The sequence below is a fragment of the Anas platyrhynchos genome, chromosome 37, assembly GCF_047663525.1.
Source record: "Anas platyrhynchos isolate ZD024472 breed Pekin duck chromosome 37, IASCAAS_PekinDuck_T2T, whole genome shotgun sequence".
Lineage (NCBI taxonomy): Eukaryota > Metazoa > Chordata > Aves > Anseriformes > Anatidae > Anas > Anas platyrhynchos.
The window spans coordinates 2,385,946-2,407,397 of record NC_092625.1 but is presented as its reverse complement, the minus strand read 5'-3'; the positions used below and the strand labels follow the sequence as shown (position 1 = coordinate 2,407,397).

General features: G+C 46.0%; 1 long non-coding RNA gene across 1 annotated transcript in view; it reads left to right on the top strand.

The window, feature by feature from the left end:
• Positions 1–20,620, top strand: part of LOC113841371 (uncharacterized) — a 37,082-nt gene extending 16,462 nt beyond the window's left edge. Inside the window, exons 8-9 of the long non-coding RNA XR_011806266.1 lie at positions 1,085–10,065; positions 18,092–20,620. This is a non-coding gene — a long non-coding RNA (uncharacterized lncRNA). The remainder of the gene's footprint in view (positions 1–1,084; positions 10,066–18,091) is intronic.
• Positions 20,621–21,452: the final 832 nt, after the last annotated feature.

The following is a 21,452-nucleotide window of genomic DNA, read 5'->3' as shown; positions in this document are numbered from 1 at the left end:
CAAAAATCTCCCTGCTGCCTTTTTTTCCCTTCCCAGTATTTGACTTCATGCATACTGCTCCATTATTAGAATTGCTTAGGCAGTTTAGCTGCTGCTTTGTGGGGGCTTCTTCCAGTGTGTTCAGAAGCACTGGGATGAAACCCATCAGGATTCTGGGAAGATCATGAAACTAAACAAATCCTCTGCATGGCACTCAGGTCCTGCTTCGCCTGTTCTTTTAGATCAGAGTGTTCCGTAAGAAGACGTCTGAACTGTCAGTGAGTTGAGATTATCATGAGTCTTCCCTATGTGATCAGTTCACTGCACGTTAAGAACTAAACTTTGCATTATTGGGTTATCTCAGTACTTAAAAAACAGCGATTTTAGGAATCTTCCCTTGCATCCACCAGCAACTGAAATGTATGTGAATTCACAGCTGAAAATCTATCTGTGGCGTAAGACAGAGTTTGATACTTGTTCTTTGTTGATCTGGCAGTGAAGCCATATGGATTGTTCTTTGATTTCACATCATGTGGAGGTGATAAACAGGAATTTGAACGTTTTTTTTGACTAATTCATGAAGTGTGCATGATGAGGCAGAAGAGTGCTAAAAAATAACCTGTTATTTGAAATGCAGTCTAAGAAAGAAGACAAGTTTAAGAGTGGATAGGTAAATGGTTTCTTTGCAATAGAATAGAATACTAAGGAGAAAGTACTAAGCAGAGTAACTTCTGTTATTTTTGCTGAATTAAAATCGGGAAGTAAATACTGGTGGCTATAAAACCAGTTTTATTGAGAAGGTAGTGTATGAAAGTAGAAGTGCCAACTGCAGAGTTTTGAAAGACAAACAAGGTATTGGATAGGTGAAATGAGAAAGCGTTGTAAGACCTGCTCTTATGTAGTCTTTGCAGAGCTACTGTACTCTGAGTGCTTCATCTAAGTGAAGGCTAGCTTGAGAAATTAAATGTTTTATTTTGTACGATTTACCTCCCACTTGCTCTCAAATGTAAATGATATACCTAAGCCTTTTGTAAGGCCTGGAAATATTTAAGCAGACTCTTTATTTGTTTGGTTTTGTTTTTTAAAAACTTCTTTTTACCTGCAGTGTGATTAAGGAGGTATTGGGGAGGCAAGGACAATCCCCAGACATGGACTGTATATCTCGAAACAAGACACTGGAACTCATGATAAGGAAGCGGCAAACGGACAGAGAAACAAATGTAAGGACTATAAATCTCAAAACTGGACATTGGAATTCATTATAAAGATACAACAAACGGAAGAATTGGCAACAACCAGCTCTGGCAATTAAGAAACGTGCCAATTCAGCAGATTCCTGACCAAAAGTGAAAAGTACACTGTGAGGAAGACTTGGGGTCTTCCTCCCAGAGACCCCTGCCCACGTCCCAAAGACCCCTGCCCACAATTCTTGGGAGGCTCTACGCAGGCGCAAGGTGCCAAAAGGCTAATTAGCATGAGAAGCGGGGGAAGGCGGGGATAGGTAATGCATATGTAGAGGTGCTTGTAGAATATTGATAGATTGATTGTATAAATTCAAGACTGCTTTCCACTTTGGGTATGCACGATAGGTGGAGAGATCCCCCGTGCATCCAGCGCTGCAATAAAGAATATACCACTTAAAGGAATTTCGGCTTCAATCTTTGAATCAATCTGGCACCCCAGATGGGACTACCTCTCTGCCGGTCCGCAGGACCCGCTGGGGACAGGACTCCCTAGGGTACCCCCGGGATTTCCCGGAGGGACTCCTCGACTCACCGGATCACTGCGGAGGCAGACAAGGACCCCATCATTGTAAGTGAGTATATTCGTTATTCTGGTTTGGTTTTCTGGTAGACCAGTCATCTGGGACTGTCCAGTAAGTCGGAAGGTGATCTTCTGCAGGACAGTATTTGGTATATACTTCGTGGTTAGTATCACAAGTATATCTGGGGACCTTGAGGTCCATCTGTATCTGGAACTGTCTGTAAGTCGGAAGGTGATCTTCTGCGAGGCAGTGTTTGGTATATACTTTGTGGTAAGCACCATAAGTATATTTGGGGACCTTAAGGGAAGAGCTCGCTTTAAGGTCCATCTGGAATTGTGTTGTCTATTTCGGTTTTCTGACTCATGGAGTATGGTATTTAACTCTGGTTATTGTTACTGTGATTTTGGCTATTTTTCTGGTGGTAATAGTAGGTTCGTGGCATTGTTATAAGAAAGATATCGTTATGGTGTTACACAGTTCGGTTTTCTGACTTATCGCATGTGGAATTTGACTCTGACTATTGTTATTGTGATTTTAGCAATATTGCTGGTAATAGTAGCTTTGTGAAATCGCTACTGAAAGATATTGCGTGCCTGTAATTTTGTGAGTGATACGTTTTTGTGATACATTTTTGTAAGTGATATGTGTATTCTGAAAGTGTGAACTGAAAAATGGGGGGGCACACAAGCAGTGAAATTTTAAAGAAAAGTGCGTTAGGATGTGTTTTGAGTCGCTGGAAGGATATTGGAGGATCTGCCGGTGGAAGTGTGAACAGGAGAACATTGATAAAATATTGTAATCAATGGTGGCCGCTTTATAAGCTGGAATGTGGAGAAAAGTGGCCCCTAAATGGAACTTTAAACTCTAATGTTTTGCTACAGTTAATGTTGGTTTTGAGAAGGAGAATAGGATGAAATGTTGTATACTGATGTTGTTTCAGCATCTTGGTGGGAAAAGGTACGGAATTAAGTTGGCCCCTGACTGAGCCTTTGATGTTGGCATTAGAGAAGTACAGGCTGGAGAAAGATAAAGGAAGTGTTAAAAGGGTTGTTGAAAGTGTTAAAGGTGTTTGAAGTTGAATGAGCAGGGAAAGAGGATGTAGGAATGTTAATAGTTCTGCCTCTGCTCTAGGCAGAGATCTTAAAATCATGGGTGTTAGCCCTTTGGGGCAAATGGATCATGATGGGTCCGAGAGAGAGTTGTTATGGAAACAGAAAAACAGTTAACTCTTAAAACAACCTGAGTTCATGTGCGAGCTCAGATTACCGATGGGACCGCTCAGGGAACTGTGGACAACTGCATTCCCCTGACCGACCCCACTGAGACCCTTATCATCCCTAAAATTAGGAACGGCTAAGGAAATACTAGAATATGGACGAATTGGGAATTGAGAATATGCTTCCAACAAGGTCTAAAAGAAACCCCTGTGGAATTTTTGGACCAACTCTGAAATGTAATGAAAATAAATAATTAAATAAAACAAAACGGTTTGGACCTGGCTTCGGAGGACAAATTGACTAGCCTTTTTCTAGGGTAATCATTGGTCCCTGATTTCAACAGGAATAACGGGGACCTGGGGAATCTACCTTAGCGGATCCTCCACTGATTATAATGAAGCTAGGGGAGGAATGGAAGTGAAATTTCTTATTGATATGGGGCAACGTATTCAGTTCTAAATCAAGCATTAATGCCTTCACAGAATTATTATGTTAGGGTAAAAGGTGTGTTGTGGTTTAACCCGGCTGGCAGCTAAACACCACGCAGCCGTTCGCTCACCTTCCCCCTCCCTCTCTGAGACGGGGGAGAGAAATGGAAAGTGAAGCCCGTGAGTTGAGATAAAGACAGTTTAATAAGACAAAATAATAATAATAATAATAGTAATAATACAATGATGATAATAGTACCACTACTAATAATGTGTACAAACGAGTGATGCACAATGCAATTGCTCACCACCCACTGACCAATGCCCAGCCTAACCCCGAGCAGTCCGGCCCCCTCCCCCGGCTAGCCACCCCTATATATTGTTTAGCATGACGTCAGATGGTATGGAATACCCCTTTGGCTAGTTTGGGTCACCTGTCCTGGGTCTGTCCCCTCCCAGCTCTTACTGCAACCCCAGCCTGCCTGTTGGCAGGACAGAGCAAGAAGCTGAGATGTCCTTGGCTTGGTATAAGCACTGCTCTGCAACAATTAAAACATCAGGGTGTTATCAACACTCTTCTCATCCTAAGCCAAAACGTAGCATTCTACCAGCTACTAGGAAGAAAATTAACTCTATTCTAACTGAAACCAGGACAAGGTGTAACCGAAAAGGCTTATTTTTGTGAACCTTTGAAGTACAAGTTAGGGAAACAATGGGGCATACACAGATTTTTATATACGCCTAACTCCTCATGGGCACCCTTAGGTAGAGATTTATTAGAGCAATTAGGAGCAGAAATTGTCGTTGAAAAAGGGAAAATGAAATTAAGAATAGGAGAAGAACAACTAATAAATGTGTTAAGCTTGGCACTAATACAAACTGACCCTAAAAGTGAAATACCTTTAGAGATCACAGATCAATATGTCCAGGAGTTTGGGCTACCGAAGTCCCTGGAAGAGCTAAAAATGTGACCTTAATAATTATTAAATTAAAGCCAGGAGAGAAACCCGTTAAGGTTAAGTAATATCCTTTGAGGATAGAAGATAGGAAAGGAATTAAAGAGATAATTGATAAATTTTTACAGTATGGATTATTGATTGAATGTGAATCAGAATACAATACACCCATATTGCCAATTAAAAAGGCAGATGAAAAAGCTATAGGTTAGTTCAGGATTTGAGGGCCATAAGTAAAATCACTGAGGATATACATCCAGTAGTGGCAAACCCTTATACTTTGCCGACTAAATTAAAGAATAGTCAAGTCTGGTTTACCGTACTGGATTTAAAAGATGCCTTCTTCTGCCTACCTTTAGCCACTGAAAGCCAAAACCTATTTGCCTTTGAATGGGAAAATCCCAATTCAGGCAGAAAGACGCAGCTTACGTGGACAGTGCTACCTCAAGGATTCAAGAATAGCCCCACTATTTTTGGAAACCAATTAGCAAGGGAACTCGAAACATGGATGCCTCCAGACACTGAAGGTGCTTTGTTACAATATGTAGATGATCTCTTAATAGCTACCGAGACTAAAGGGAGCTGTATTCAATGGACTATAAGTTTTCTTAATTTTCTGGGTTTAAAATGGATATCAAGTCTCTTGACAGAAAGTCCAGCTGGCTCAACAAAGTGTGACCTATCTGGGATTTGAAATTTCGGGAGGACAACGAGAACTAGGAACTGAACATAAGGAAGTCATTTGCCGGACTCCAGAACCTCAAATGGTAAAGGAGCTACAAACCTTTTTAGGAATGACAGGTTGGTGTCGCCTTTGGATTTATAATTATGGACGATTGGTAAAGCCTCTATGTGAATTGATAAAGATTAACCAGTTAAAGTTAGTCTGGACTGGAGAAGCACAAAAAGTCTTTAAACAACTTAAACAAGAATTGATGATTTTAAAATATCAAGCAATATTAGTAGAACAAGATGATGTGGAAATTGTGGTCATTAACATCGTAAATCCAGCTTCTTTCCTTAGGGGAACTCTGGATCAACCCATAACCCATGATTGTATAGAAACAATGGAGACTGTGTATTCTAATCGACCCGATCTTAAGGAAGAACTTTTAGAAGATGCTGACGAATCTTGGTATACTGATGGAAGCAGCTTTGTGAAACAAGGACAACGTAAGGCAGGGTACGCCATTACAACCACTCAACAGGTAATCAAGTCCAAACCATTAGCCCCTGGGACGTCCACCCAGAAAGCAGAGACAATTGCTCTTATGCGAGCACTGGAACTAGCGGCAGGAAGGAAAATAAATATTTGGACAGATTCTAAATATACATTCGGCATGGTACATGCTCATGGAGCAATTTGGAAAGAAGAAATTTTAAAATTGTTAGAGGCTGTAAAACAACCAGAAAAGGTAGCTATCATGCATTGTCAGGGACACCAAAAGGGGAACACCGATTTTGAAATTGGAAATTGATTGGCAAAGGCTAAGCGGGCAGCTGAAATAACTGAGGTGAAGGCATTGTCTTTGATACCAGACGGTAAAATCCAAACTATATCCAAATTATACAAAAGAAGACTTAAAATTAATTGAAGATTTGAAAGGTAAAATGAAACCAGATGGACGAGTATATTTAAAAGATAACCACATAATAATACCCTCTAATTTGACATGGCTCATAGTTCTTACAGAACACAATAAAACACATCGGGGAGCTGACACATTGCATAAGAGCCTGAGTCAGATATTAGTGGAACAAAATTTATATACAACAATAAAACAAGTAACTCAACAATGTAGCATTTGCTTACACAATAACCCCAATACCAAGAATAGAATAAAATTTGGAATAATCAGTAAAGGAAATTATTCAGGGCAACTGTGGCAAATTGATTTTTCAGAACTCCCTAGAAAAGGGGGGTATTGTTATTTACTGGTTCTGACTGACATGATTTCAGGAAGGCCTGAAGCCTTTCCCTGTCGAACAAACAAAGCAAGAAGAAGTGGTTAAAGTCTTGTTAAATGAAATAATACCATGCTTTGGGATTCTAGTAGCCATGTCTTCTGATAGAGTTTCACATTTTTGTGTGCAAGTGGTACAACAGATAAGTAAGATTCTAAAGATATTCTAAAGACAACTGCATACTCTTTACAGACCGACAGGTAGAAAAAATGAAACATTTAATTAAACAACAAATAGCTAAAATCGGACAAGAATCTCATTACTTAGAATTTGAGTTAAACCTAAAATAAAAGGGAATTTGAGTCTCTTTGAAATCTTATATGGAAGGCTGTATCCATTTCTATTTAGTGGAGAGGATCGAACGCAGTTAGGATTAGAATATTTATATGCATATATAACTGAACTTCAGAAATAATTAAATAAAGTACATAAATTTGTTCTCAGGACCTGGGCTAGACGATTGGATCAACCAATCCACCCTTTTAAGCTCAGGGATTATATATATATATATAAAGACTTTTTCAGGACAACCCCTAGAGGAAAAACGGAAGGAAAGTGGACGGGACCATACCAGGTATTGCTGACAACACACACCGCCATTAAGATTAAGGAGCAAGCAGCTTGGATCCACGATTCAAGGGTGAAGAAGGCCCTGGTGAGGATATGGACCACGACCCCAATTGGACCAGCAAAATTGCGTTTTTCCAGATCCTAATGATTGTGGGGGTGTGGTTGTCAGATTTGGGATGGGCAACTTGGGACGAGAATTTACACCTGACCTTAATACAAACTGTATCTCAAGTGATTAGTAAGACGAACTGTTGGGTATGCACCCATCTGCCAGAGCATGGGAATAAGGGTATATCGTTAATTGGGATTCCCTTGCCTGCAAACTTATCTTGGACTAATTTGTGGGAAAACACATCTTGGGGTCAAAAAAAATATGAAGAAGTTTTGGAACTAGAAGTTAGTAGCTTTGTGCCATTGGAATCTTACTATGTATGTGTACAAAGGTGTAACCCGCCTAAGGGTATGGGAAAACAGGATTGTATAAATACGGGTACTACTTATGTGGGAAATCAGACATCTTGTAATCAAACAATTGATATTAGTGCAACTAGCAGTTGGGCAAATTCAACCAGCTGGCCAGTTCCAGAAGGAAAAGGGTGGTATTGGCTATGCAATGATACAGCCCGTAAGGTCTTGCCCGAGAACTGGAAGGGAACTTGCACTCTTGGAGCAGTAGTCCCCAATATGACAGTACATGATGTAGTGCCTCGAGGTTACTTGAGAAATCATATCTGGAGAATCAGACAAAAAAATTAACAATCCATTGATAGAGAGACACACCGCTTTTCATAGTTTGGTTCGATGGTTTATCACATGGTTAGGAGTGAGTGAATTGGAAAAGGCGATAGTTAATATTTCTGCAATTATAGGGAAGTTAGAAAACAAAACTCTGGATGCTATAAAGGCTCAACAAGAAGAGATATCTAGTTTATCACAGGTAGTATTACAAAATCGGATGGCCCTAGACTTGTTACTGGCCGCTCAAGGGGGAGTCTGTACAGTAATAAACACAAGTTGTTGTGTGTATGTAGATCAGAGTGGAAGGATCTCTACCGACCTGGAAGAAATATGGAAGCAGACAAGGGTCCTACATGAGATCAGTAAAGATGATCTTTCATGGAGTTTTAGTGAAATATGGAATAAGTTAACCTCCTGGTTGCCCAATTTCCAATGTTTGAAACAAGTGTTCATTGCTCTAATTGCAGTAGTAGTGTTAGGAATATTTGTGTGCATGTTGTTTAGATGCCTGCTTTGTTGTGTTACTGTAAATAATGAAAGTATCTGATGCAAAAGAATTTGCATGGGAAAAGAAAAGGGGGGATTGATTAAGGAGGTATTGGGGAGGCATTGGGGAGGCAAGGACAATCCCCAGACATGGACTGTATATCTCAAAACAAGACACTGGAACTCATGATAAGGAAGCGGCAGACGGACAGAGAAACAAATGTAAGGACTATAAATCTCAAAACTGGACATTGGAATTCATTATAAAGATACAACAAACGGAAGAATTGGCAACAACCAGCTCTGGCAATTAAGAAACGTGCCAATTCAGCAGATTCCTGACCAAAGGTGAAAAGTACACTGTGAGGAAGACTTGGGGTCTTCCTCCCAGAGACCCCTGCCCACGTCCCAAAGACCCCTGCCCACAATTCTTGGAAGGCTCTACGCAGGCGCAAGGTGCCAAAAGGCTAATTAGCATGAGAAGCGAGGGAAGGCGGGGATAGGTAATGCATATGTAGAGGTGCTTGTAGAATATTGATAGATTGATTGTATAAATTCAAGACTGCTTTCCGCTCTGGGTATGCACGATAGGTGGAGAGATCCCCCGTGCATCCAGCGCTGCAATAAAGAATATACCACTTAAAGGAATTTCGGCTTCGATCTTTGAATCACAGTAGTGCAGATCGGGGCGCAGGGGGTTGAGTGGCTTGGACCTGGGGCCAAATCCGACAGAGTTGCTTAAAGGTGCAGCTAGGTTCCTACTTAGCCTTGCAATATCATGGGATACCTAACTTCTCTTGGTACTGATGAATATTCAGGCAGTGGCCTTTTCTGCATCTTTAGACTGCTGTGTCCAATGTAGGGCCTTGGATGATCCTGTAGAGATCTGAAGGAACCTGAAGGATTTCAGTTCTCACTTGTCCAGGATAAAATACAGGTTGAGAATGAGAGATTTGGTGTTCCATCTGTCTTCCCGGGATTTGGGTTTTGCCCCACTTTTTAAGTTTACTTGTGGAATACCTGTAGTAAGGCATTGCCTTTGTTTTCCTGTTTGGTTCCATCTGCAAATAGCAGACACTAATTTTGGCCGTGTGCTTTCTTAAACTGGGAAATGGTGGGCCTTTTTTTATTATCACATTCTCTGTTGACTTAGAGAAATGCTGTGGTCATGGCTTTTTGTTGGTTTTGTTTTTTTTTTTTTTCCCCTCTTCTAACCTTGCCCAACCCCCTTCTTGGGGCCAAGACTTAAACTTGAGCTATGCAGTTTTGTGGAGGAATGGTTAAGTGAAGTAGGACATGTGGATGTTGAGCAGTTGGGAGACAATGGGCTGGTGAAGCACCGTACTCAACTCACAGGAGCCTTGGCACGTACGCAGCTGGCTGAGAGCCAATCAGGCTCAAGGACACGATGCCCTTGGGCGATCGGGACAGTCCCTAAGGCGGGACAGGGAGCTAAAAGAAGGAGGAGCAGCCTGCAAAGCCCGGGAAGTGTCAGCCAGTCCTGAGCAGAGTTTCTGCAATATGCATGAGCTGATTATGTTCGAACTGGAGAAAAGGCGACTGAGCTCTCCATTAAAGTTGAAGTTCGCTGTTCATTCCTATTGAGCGTCTGTGTCTTCCTTCCGTCGGCAACAAATTGGCGCCCGAACAGGGACCGGTCTGAACGGGATTTGGACACTGCTGGCAGTGATCCAGGGCCATGGTTGGACGGAATAAGGGAAGCTGGTCCTGCAACGCAGCCCAGGAGGTGGAAGGGACAAGAATCCCCGCACCCGCGTCGGGAAGGTGAAAGGGACGTGGAGTCCCCGCACCCGGGAGAGGATCCCGCCGGTCACGCGTCGCCGAGGTCTGCAGCTCGGAAGGTGGAAGGGAGTCCCCGCAGCCGGGATGAGCCTATATAGGGTCCCGCCGGAAAAGCGCCGCCGAGGTCTTTGCAAAGGCTGCAACCGATGTATATAAAGGTATGAAGAGACAAGACGTAGAAGAAAAGACGGTGTATTATTTGCTCAAATGCTTTTTAGAAACAGCGACAACCGAACTTTTTTTTTCCAACTCAGTACCGACAAAACCAAACTCCCACAACCGGTGGGCGGGCTAAAAACGGGGAAAAAGGATCGCGAAACGGTTAAAATGGGATTGGGGGGGGGGGAGGGGGCAAAACAGGCCCCCTCCCAAAAAAACATTGCCCCCCAACATTTTTTGCCCCCCCGCTCACAGCATCCCCCTGCGGCCCCGCGCGGGTGAGAGGAGGGGGAACACTGGATAGAAAGGGGAGAAAATGGATTAATTTTTGTGGGGGGTGCGGAATCTTTTGGATGAGGGGTCTCCAATCTTAGACTCCCCCCACCTTGTTTCCCCTACGCAAAAAACTGCTCGCAGCCCAGCTCTCCATCACGACCAAGCACAGGGTGACGGAGGCTGCCGCGTGGAACCGCAATGCTGGGGGGCAGAGGTACCGCACTGGCGATACCCAGGGGCTTGAGAGTGGGGGACCAGTCGCTGCACGACTCTCATTCAAGAAACAGCGACAACCGAACTTTATTTTATTATTTTTTTTTTTTCCCCAACTCAGTACCGACAAAACCAAACTCCCACAACCGGTGGGCGGGCTAAAAACAGGGAAAAAGGATCGTGAAACGGTTAAAATGGAATTGGGGGGGGGGGAGGGGGCAAAACAGGCCCCCTCCCAAAAAAACATTGCCCCCCAACATTTTTTGCCCCCCCGCTCACAGCATCCCCCTGCGGCCCTGCGCGGGTGAGAGGAGGGGGAACACTGGATAGAAAGGGGAGAAAATGGATTAATTTTTGTGGGGGGTGCGGAATCTTTTGGATGAGGGGTCTCCAATCTTAGACTCCCCCCACCTTGTTTCCCCTACGCAAAAAACTGCTCGCAGCCCAGCTCTCCATCACGACCAAGCACAGGGTGACGGAGGCTGCCGCGTGGAACCGCAATGCTGGGGGGCAGAGGTACCGCACTGGCGATACCCAGGGGCTTGAGAGTGGGGGACCAGTCGCTGCACGACTCTCATTCAAGAAACAGCGACAACCGAACTTTATTTTATTTTTTTTTTTTTCCCCAACTCAGTACCGACAAAACGAAACTCCCACAACCGGTGGGCGGGCTAAAAACGGGGAAAAAGGATCGTGAAACTGTTAAAATGGAATTGGGGGGGGGGGAGGGGGCAAAACAGGCCCCCTCCCAAAAAAACATTGCCCCCCAACATTTTTTGCCCCCCCGCTCACAGCATCCCCCTGCGGCCCCGCGCGGGTGAGAGGAGGGGGAACACTGGATAGAAAGGGGAGAAAATGGATTAATTTTTGTGGGGGGTGCGGAATCTTTTGGATGAGGGGTCTCCAATCTTAGACTCCCCCCACCTTGTTTCCCCTACGCAAAAAACTGCTCGCAGCCCAGCTCTCCATCACGACCAAGCACAGGGTGACGGAGGCTGCCGCGTGGAACCGCAATGCTGGGGGGCAGAGGTACCGCACTGGCGATACCCAGGGGCTTGAGAGTGGGGGACCAGTCGCTGCACGACTCTCATTCAAGAAACAGCGACAACCGAACTTTATTTTATTATTTTTTTTTTTTCCCCAACTCAGTACCGACAAAACCAAACTCCCACAACCGGTGGGCGGGCTAAAAACAGGGAAAAAGGATCGTGAAACGGTTAAAATGGAATTGGGGGGGGGGGAGGGGGCAAAACAGGCCCCCTCCCAAAAAAACATTGCCCCCCAACATTTTTTGCCCCCCCGCTCACAGCATCCCCCTGCGGCCCCGCGCGGGTGAGAGGAGGGGGAACACTGGATAGAAAGGGGAGAAAATGGATTAATTTTTGTGGGGGGTGCGGAATCTTTTGGATGAGGGGTCTCCAATCTTAGACTCCCCCCACCTTGTTTCCCCTACGCAAAAAACTGCTCGCAGCCCAGCTCTCCATCACGACCAAGCACAGGGTGACGGAGGCTGCCGCGTGGAACCGCAATGCTGGGGGGCAGAGGTACCGCACTGGCGATACCCAGGGGCTTGAGAGTGGGGGACCAGTCGCTGCACGACTCTCATTCAAGAAACAGCGACAACCGAACTTTATTTTATTTTTTTTTTTTTCCCCAACTCAGTACCGACAAAACGAAACTCCCACAACCGGTGGGCGGGCTAAAAACAGGGAAAAAGGATCGTGAAACTGTTAAAATGGAATTGGGGGGGGGGGAGGGGGCAAAACAGGCCCCCTCCCAAAAAAACATTGCCCCCCAACATTTTTTGCCCCCCCGCTCACAGCATCCCCCTGCGGCCCCGCGCGGGTGAGAGGAGGGGGAACACTGGATAGAAAGGGGAGAAAATGGATTAATTTTTGTGGGGGGTGCGGAATCTTTTGGATGAGGGGTCTCCAATCTTAGACTCCCCCCACCTTGTTTCCCCTACGCAAAAAACTGCTCGCAGCCCAGCTCTCCATCACGACCAAGCACAGGGTGATGGAGGCTGCCGCGTGGAACCGCAATGCTGGGGGGCAGAGGTACCGCACTGGCGATACCCAGGGGCTTGAGAGTGGGGGACCAGTCGCTGCACGACTCTCATTCAAGAAACAGCGACAACCGAACTTTATTTTATTATTTTTTTTTTTTCCCCAACTCAGTACCGACAAAACCAAACTCCCACAACCGGTGGGCGGGCTAAAAACAGGGAAAAAGGATCGCGAAACGGTTAAAATGGAATTGGGGGGGGGGGAGGGGGCAAAACAGGCCCCCTCCCAAAAAAACATTGCCCCCCAACATTTTTTGCCCCCCCGCTCACAGCATCCCCCTGCGGCCCTGCGCGGGTGAGAGAAGGGGGAACACTGGATAGAAAGGGGAGAAAATGGATTCATTTTTGTGGGGGGTGCGGAATCTTTTGGATGAGGGGTCTCCAATCTTAGACTCCCCCCACCTTGTTTCCCCTACGCAAAAAACTGCTCGCAGCCCAGCTCTCCATCACGACCAAGCACAGGGTGACGGAGGCTGCCGCGTGGAACCGCAATGCTGGGGGGCAGAGGTACCGCACTGGCGATACCCAGGGGCTTGAGAGTGGGGGACCAGTCGCTGCACGACTCTCATTCAAGAAACAGCGACAACCGAACTTTATTTTTTTTTTTTTTCCCCAACTCAGTACCGACAAAACCAAACTCCCACAACCGGTGGGCGGGCTAAAAACAGGGAAAAAGGATCGTGAAACGGTTAAAATGGAATTGGGGGGGGGGGAGGGGGCAAAACAGGCCCCCTCCCAAAAAAACATTGCCCCCCAACATTTTTTGCCCCCCCGCTCACAGCATCCCCCTGCGGCCCCGCGCGGGTGAGAGGAGGGGGAACACTGGATAGAAAGGGGAGAAAATGGATTAATTTTTGTGGGGGGTGCGGAATCTTTTGGATGAGGGGTCTCCAATCTTAGACTCCCCCCACCTTGTTTCCCCTACGCAAAAAACTGCTCGCAGCCCAGCTCTCCATCACGACCAAGCACAGGGTGACGGAGGCTGCCGCGTGGAACCGCAATGCTGGGGGGCAGAGGTACCGCACTGGCGATACCCAGGGGCTTGAGAGTGGGGGACCAGTCGCTGCACGACTCTCATTCAAGAAACAGCGACAACCGAACTTTATTTTATTTTTTTTTTTTCCCCAACTCAGTACCGACAAAACGAAACTCCCACAACCGGTGGGCGGGCTAAAAACGGGGAAAAAGGATCGCGAAACTGTTAAAATGGAATTGGGGGGGGGGGAGGGGGCAAAACAGGCCCCCTCCCAAAAAAACATTGCCCCCCAACATTTTTTGCCCCCCCGCTCACAGCATCCCCCTGCGGCCCCGCGCGGGTGAGAGGAGGGGGAACACTGGATAGAAAGGGGAGAAAATGGATTAATTTTTGTGGGGGGTGCGGAATCTTTTGGATGAGGGGTCTCCAATCTTAGACTCCCCCCACCTTGTTTCCCCTACGCAAAAAACTGCTCGCAGCCCAGCTCTCCATCACGACCAAGCACAGGGTGACGGAGGCTGCCGCGTGGAACCGCAATGCTGGGGGGCAGAGGTACCGCACTGGCGATACCCAGGGGCTTGAGAGTGGGGGACCAGTCGCTGCACGACTCTCATTCAAGAAACAGCGACAACCGAACTTTATTTTATTTTTTTTTTTTTCCCCAACTCAGTACCGACAAAACCAAACTCCCACAACCGGTGGGCGGGCTAAAAACAGGGAAAAAGGATCGCGAAACGGTTAAAATGGAATTGGGGGGGGGGGAGGGGGCAAAACAGGCCCCCTCCCAAAAAAACATTGCCCCCCAACATTTTTTGCCCCCCCGCTCACAGCATCCCCCTGCGGCCCTGCGCGGGTGAGAGAAGGGGGAACACTGGATAGAAAGGGGAGAAAATGGATTCATTTTTGTGGGGGGTGCGGAATCTTTTGGATGAGGGGTCTCCAATCTTAGACTCCCCCCACCTTGTTTCCCCTACGCAAAAAACTGCTCGCAGCCCAGCTCTCCATCACGACCAAGCACAGGGTGACGGAGGCTGCCGCGTGGAACCGCAGCGCTGGGGGGGGAGGTCAAGGAGAACCAACTCGGGGGGGCCCCCCCGACCTCTCCCCGGGAATTTTAGGGACCCCCCCCGCACTTGTTTTGGGGTCCCCATGCTTCAAGAGGCTGGGGCCCATTGGATTTGGGGTGCCCCCCCTTTTTTAGGAGGACCCCCCTTTTTTAGGAACCCCTCCTTTTGCGACACCTCCCCATTTTGGGGTACCCCCCCACTTTTGAGATAATCCCCCTATTTTGAACTGCCTTTTGGGGTTCCCCCCCGTATTTAGGATCCCCCCCTTCTGCCCCCCCCAAAATCTGCCCCCCCCCGCGAGTTTTATGTGTAAACAAGAAGATTCAGAGAAGGAGCCAAGTTATGCTCCCTATAATCTTAATATTGAACTGGTGGCAGCAGCAGTCACTCCAGGAAGGGAGACAGGGACTGTAATTAACACTGTCCCTAAAGAAGGATCGTACTCTAGGCTCTGGCAAGAATTAGAACAAGGTAGAAGAGATACTGAGAATTTTGCCTTCCCTGATACTAACGGTACTAACACTAACTGTGTATCCTCTTAGGTGAACTACCCCCTCCTCCTTACCAGCAGAGAGGTTAGAACTTTTCAGAAGGAGAGGAAGTCTTTATTCGAGGACCCCAACAGCCTAGTTGAACAATTAGACCAGTTCCTACGATCTGATTTATACTCTTGGGGAAGGGAATTATGTCTATAAGTATGTTGTTTACAGGGAAAGAAATGGGAATGATCAGGAGGAGAGCTGCTATACAAGAATGGGAAAGAGCTCATCCTCCAGGACCAGGGGTAATACCGGCAGGGCAGAAATACCCACTTGCCAATCCTGGCTGGAATAATAATAGTGTGCAACACAGAAATCATATGAGAGACTTGGGGTCAGAATGAGAAAGTACTTGGGGATGAGACCTGAGGACCCAGTATCCCAAGGGCTCTTGAAAGGTCATTGTGTGATTAAAGCCTGGCAAAATACGCAGAAAATGCTTCAGAAGGTGGGGGGATGTAGTGAACAGTCACTGGGGGACCCTCCTGCGGGAGGCCCTGGAGGTGTGTGTCCGGAGGGGAGATAAGAAGGAAAAAAAAAGAGCAAAACTAATGGTATTGACAGTGCAGCGGGTAATGAGGCAGAGGGTTGGAGAAAGAGGAAGAAAATCTTCAGGGGGAATCAGGGCCAGGATGGAAAGGAGAGGAAGAGAGATGAAGAAATAGCAGGCAAAGAAGGCTGCCTGTGTTGTGGCCCGAGTCCTAGCAGAGACAGGCAGATAAGATGTTTTAAGTGTGGCCAGGTTGGCCACTTCGAATAGGAATATCTGGAGTGGAAAAAGGAGGAAAGAAGGAAAATGGGATGAAATATGCTATATTGATATGTTGTTTCAGTATCTTGGAGGGAAAAGGTATGGAATTAAGTTGGACCCTGACTGAGCCTTTGGTGCTGGTATTAGAAAAGTACGGGCTGGAGAAAGATAAAGGAAGTGTTAAAAGGGTTGCTGAAGGTGTTAAAGGTGTGGCGTGTAATATTTAACAGAGCTGTTTGAAGTTGAATGAGCATGGAAAGGGGATGTAGGCATTATCTAAGTAACAGTCTGGAAGTTTTGGTATATTTGCATATTTGCTGTGGTGTTTGTTCAGTTTCCCAGGCATCGGGGAGGGGGACGGTGGGGGGGAACAGCCTGCTCCACCAGGGACCTCTCCAGCGGCCACAGGGGGGCTTCGGCTCCAGCGCCTGGAGCGCCTCCTCCCCCTCCTTCTGCACTGACTTTGGTGTCTGCGGGGGGGGGGTTTCTCGCTCTCCCAACTGCTGTTGAGCAGCAGGCTTTTGTTTGTTTGTTTGTTTTCGTGGATGTGCTCTCACAGAGGCACGGACTGTATTGCTCATGGCTTGGCTCTGGGCAGCAGTGGGCCCCTTTGGGGCCAGATGAAATTGTCCCTTACCTGCCACGGGGAGGCTTCTGGGTTTTTCTCACGGGGGCTGCCACTGCAGTTTCCTACCCCCCCCCTCACAGCCCCCGAACCTTGCCATCAAACCCAATCCACTGGGGAACAGCTAGGTCATTACTGACTTGTAAAGTATCAGGGACTAAATCAACTAATGAAACCCTAAAAAGTGATGGGGGTAGAAGGGGCTGGAATAACAGTGCCACTGTTGGGGGATACCAAGCTGAGACCAGGGGATAAAATGATCACTGGGTAATTATTGTATGTACCTAAGGCAGGGACTAACTTGTTGGGAAGGGATTTGATGATTAAATTGGGCATTCAACTAGTAAATTATTAGACTGGAATAACAGTGTTATTAATGGAGTGCTCTCTGGCCCTGAGACCAAACATACATGTGTATTCACCTCTGACTGGAAAGACCCTGAAATGGGGGTGGAAGCAACAATATAGGTGGACAATTTTACCTCAGGGGTTTACAGGGCCACCTATCTATTTGGATAAGTTCTAAAAAAAAAAAAAAAAAAAAAAAGATTTTGGAGCAATTACAACCTCCCAAGGAGGTATTAATGTTAACAAAAATGTGGATCGTTTTCTATTGTCAGGACAGGAGAAAAGAGTTGTGAAGAAAGCTACTAACAAGCTATTCGACTTTCTGGGAAAGCAGGGCTTGGGAGTATTGAAAAATAAATTACAATATGGAGAAAGAGAAGTCAGGTATTTAAGGCATCTAATGTCTGAAGGAAAACAGAATAAATGCAGAGAGGATTCAGGGAATTGTTGAAAATTAAGAAAGAACTAAAAAGATTTAAAAGAAAGATTTTTTTAAGGAATCAGGAGCCATGAAGTCTGAAGGAAAATCGATACTCCCTGATGGGAGAGAAATGCTGAATAAAGTGATAATGAGGCAAATGTTAACTGTTTTACATCAGAAGAGTCATTGGGAGGTGCAAGCAATATGTGATAAGAAAGTATGTCTGTGTAGGAATATACACTTTAGGGCAGTACATATGTAGAGGATGTACCATATGTCAAAAGGTAAATAAAAAGGTCTGTAATCCATCTAGAAGAGGACGGGAGCCAGGGGTTTGACCTTTCCAAAGTATACAGGTAAACTTTACTGAGTTACTTGTTTGTCCTAACTGACCATGTGACTAGATGGGTGTAAGCTTTACTGCAAGGGTTAAAGCAGGCCTTAGAGATCGAGTGGGATTTTCACAGCCCCTGGCACCCCTCCTCTTCTTGGAAGGTGGAGCCAATGAATCAGACATTAAAGAAGCAATTAACTAAATTAGTGTTAGAAACCCAACTTCCTTGGGTAAAATACTTACTCCTACAGGTTTAAACAGCACCAAGAAAGGATATAGGAATTTCACCATATGAGATGCTGTTCAGATTGCCGTATCTGGGCAGAAGGGATGAGATAGGACAATTCAAAACAAGAGAGTTTTCTTAAGAACTGTATTCTGGGGTTGTCCTCTTCTTTGTCATTTCTCAGGACCTGTGGGTTGTTGGCTCAAACCCCACCTTTGGAATTCCCCATTCACCACCATCACCCGGGAAATCGGGTCCTGATTTGGACCTGGAAAGAGTCAACTCCAGCCTGAATGGGAAGGACAATTACTGACCACTGAAACAGCCGTAAGAACTGTGGAAAAAGGTTGGACTCACTATACTCGAGTGAAGGCATCCGTCGACGCTAGTACCTGGGAAGCTGTTCCTACAAAAGACTTGTTGGAAGTTGAAATTGAAGAGAAAAATCTCATAGTGGACTCTGAGCAGGGTAAGAGCTTACAATTGTAAACTAACCTTTTATTTTCACAGGTAACTAATGAGTGTAACTTGTGATTGAGAGAAAGAACAGACCTATAGTGAATTGCAGTGCTCCCAAGGGGGGGGTTGTTATAGTAGTAGTGTACATCTTATTTTTTGTATCGATAATTATTTGGAAACCTAAGGTTTAAAAATAATGACAGGGAAAAATTGATTACTAATTTTGTTTTTAGTGATTCTAGGCCTCAGAGAAGGCCTTGGTCAATTGGCAACTTGCAAAAGGCATGACCAGATAATAGCAAAAACGGGATACCCCATCAAAATATGGGTGACTGTGACAGAGGGTTATGTACCACATTCTGTCACGTTTGATGTTTGTGAGGTGTTAGCTTGTGGAGATTGAAATGCCCAACGACAATTGAGCAGAGAGAACAAATAACTGAGAGAGACCCAACAGCCAGATTGAGAATAGCTGTATGGAAACAATCCTCTGTTGCCATCAGAGAAAGGGAGAAACTCAAGGAGAAAACAGGAGAGAAAACAGGAGGCCCTCTGAAATGTGGCAGTTCAAACATTTGAGATTCAAACAGGGTATGGGGATGTGAATGCCTGGATAGAATGGGTCAAATATACCATCCAGAGTCTCAACCGTAGCTACTGCTATGCTTGTGCCTCAGGATGACCAATTGCCCAGATAGTGCCCTTCCCATGGGGGTGGACCAAAGACTCCCAAGGGATGCGATGTATGATTGCATTGGAGCAAGAAAAGACTGCCTGGGGAAACGAGGCCTGTAAGTCTCTCTTTGCTGTTCCTTGCATGTTAGCAATATCGCGGTTCCCCCTGCATTCTCTACAGCTATAGGTAACCATACAGCTTGCCTCTCACGGCAGGGTGTGAGTGCTACCTGGCATCTGGGAGAATTTGCCTTGTGCTACCAAGGACTTGATGGGAAACTGCTCAAGACTAGAGATCCCCAGGGCAGATCTCTGGTGGTACGGTGGAGGGAAGATCTTACGGTCCACCCTACCATCAAATTGGGGAGGCACGTGTGTACTTGTTCAATTAGCTATACCCTTCACCCTGGCATTTGAAAGAGAAACATCACAAATACCCAGAAGAAGTAAAAGAGGCTTAGGAATATCATTTGATGACAGAGTATACATAGATTCTATTGGGGTACCTAGAGGAGTTCCAGATGAACATAAAGCCAGAAATCAAATTGCTGCAGGGTTTGAGTCACTGTTCTGGTGGGTAACAATCAATAAAAATGTGGATTGGATTAATTATTTCTATTATAATCAGCAGAGATTCATCAATTATACCAAGGATGCGATGAGAGGAATCGCTGAACAACTAGATGCCATCAGCAAAATGGCTTGGGAAAACAGGATAGCATTAGATATGATGCTCGCAGAGGAAGGAGGTGTGTTTGTGTGTGTAATACTGAGCAACCATTGTTGCACTTACACCCAACAATAGTGTCCCAGATGGCTCGGTAACAAGAGCATTGCAAGGGCTTACCACCCTTGCCAGTGAATTGGGAGAAAAAGTAGGCATATTTACAACATTGATCGTAGTTGTAGGAGTTTTGACAGCCATTGGTTGCTGCATTATCCTCTGTGTAAGAGGACTAGTACAGTGGTTAACTGAAACCGCACTATTGAAACAAATGACCATGGAGCTACCACCTTACTCAGATAAGGAGATAATGAGGAGATGGAAAGCAAAGAAAGCAAAGAAGAAGAAGAAATCTATCAAATTACACCTTAGAGAAAGGTTTTACAAAAATCAACACTTTATAAAAAAAAGAAAAGGGGGGAATTGTGGGAATAGAAATGTTGTTTTTGCAGAGTTACATTGTTTAGAAGGAGGGAATGTGGTACTGAGATATGCTTACAGTGATAAGAAAGTTTAGCAGGCGACCTAGTAAAATGCAGACAACCAGACTCCTTAGGACAATTAGGTGAAAATCACGGTGTCAAGTCAAGTCAGATAAGGGAAGAAACATTACCACTTCAAGCAGTAAAAATGTCAAAAGAAATTTGAAATTTAACAGGCCGGCAACTGAAGGCCATGCATTGTTTGTGAAGCATCAGATAGATTGTGAACCTGGATTACCCACTCAGTGGGGAAACAGGGGAGGGTCCTGCCATCAAAAGGTGTATCAACTTTGTTTTGGAACTAGTAGATGCTCTCTCCTGCTTGTGGGGCGCCCGCCATTGCAATCGCGAATAAATTACTACTTCACTGAGATCCTCGCCTGAGCCTAAGTTATTGGCTACGGAGTGTTTCTCACACCCATATTTAGGATTCCCCCCACCTACCCCCCCAAAATCTGCCCCCCCCGCGAGTTTTAGGGTCCCCCCCATATTTCAGTGCCCCCCCCATTTTTCAACCCCCACCCCCCAACATTTCACCCCCCCCATATTTTTTATGCCCCCCCCTTTATTTTAGCCCCCCCCCCACCGTATTTTCTTTCCCCCCCCCCTATTTTAGGACCCCCCTTATTTTACCCCTCCATATTTTAGGGTCCCCCCTGTGTCTTCCCCCATTTCAGGACCCCCCCCCATATTTCCAGCCCCCCCCAATACTACCCCCCCAATATTTTAGCCCCCCCCCACTTCACCCCCTTCAAAACCCCCCCATTCACCCCAATTCCCCCCCATACTCCTCCACCCCCCTCGTTTTTTCCTCTCCCCCCCCCAGTTTTTTTTGCCCCCCCCCCCGGGGTGCAGGATACAGAACATCCCCTGCAAGCGGTGGAACCTGGACACCCCCGCGAAGAAACCCCCAAATTCGATGGCCAGTAGCCCCACAGCCAACCCCAGGGCGCACAGCAGCCTGGGGGGGGGACACACATTATTTTTTTTGGGGGGGGTGCAGGGTTTTGGGAAGGTATGTGGGTTTTTTGGGGAGGGGTATGGGGTTTTTGGGGTGGTCACGGGGTTTATTCAGGGGGGGCACAGGGTTATTTTGGGGAGGGTTACTTGTTTTGGGGGGGGCAGGGTTTTTTTGGGGGGGATAAATGGGGTTTTGGGGGGGAAATGTTTTTTTTGGGGGGGCACAGAAGGTTTTTGGGGGGGCC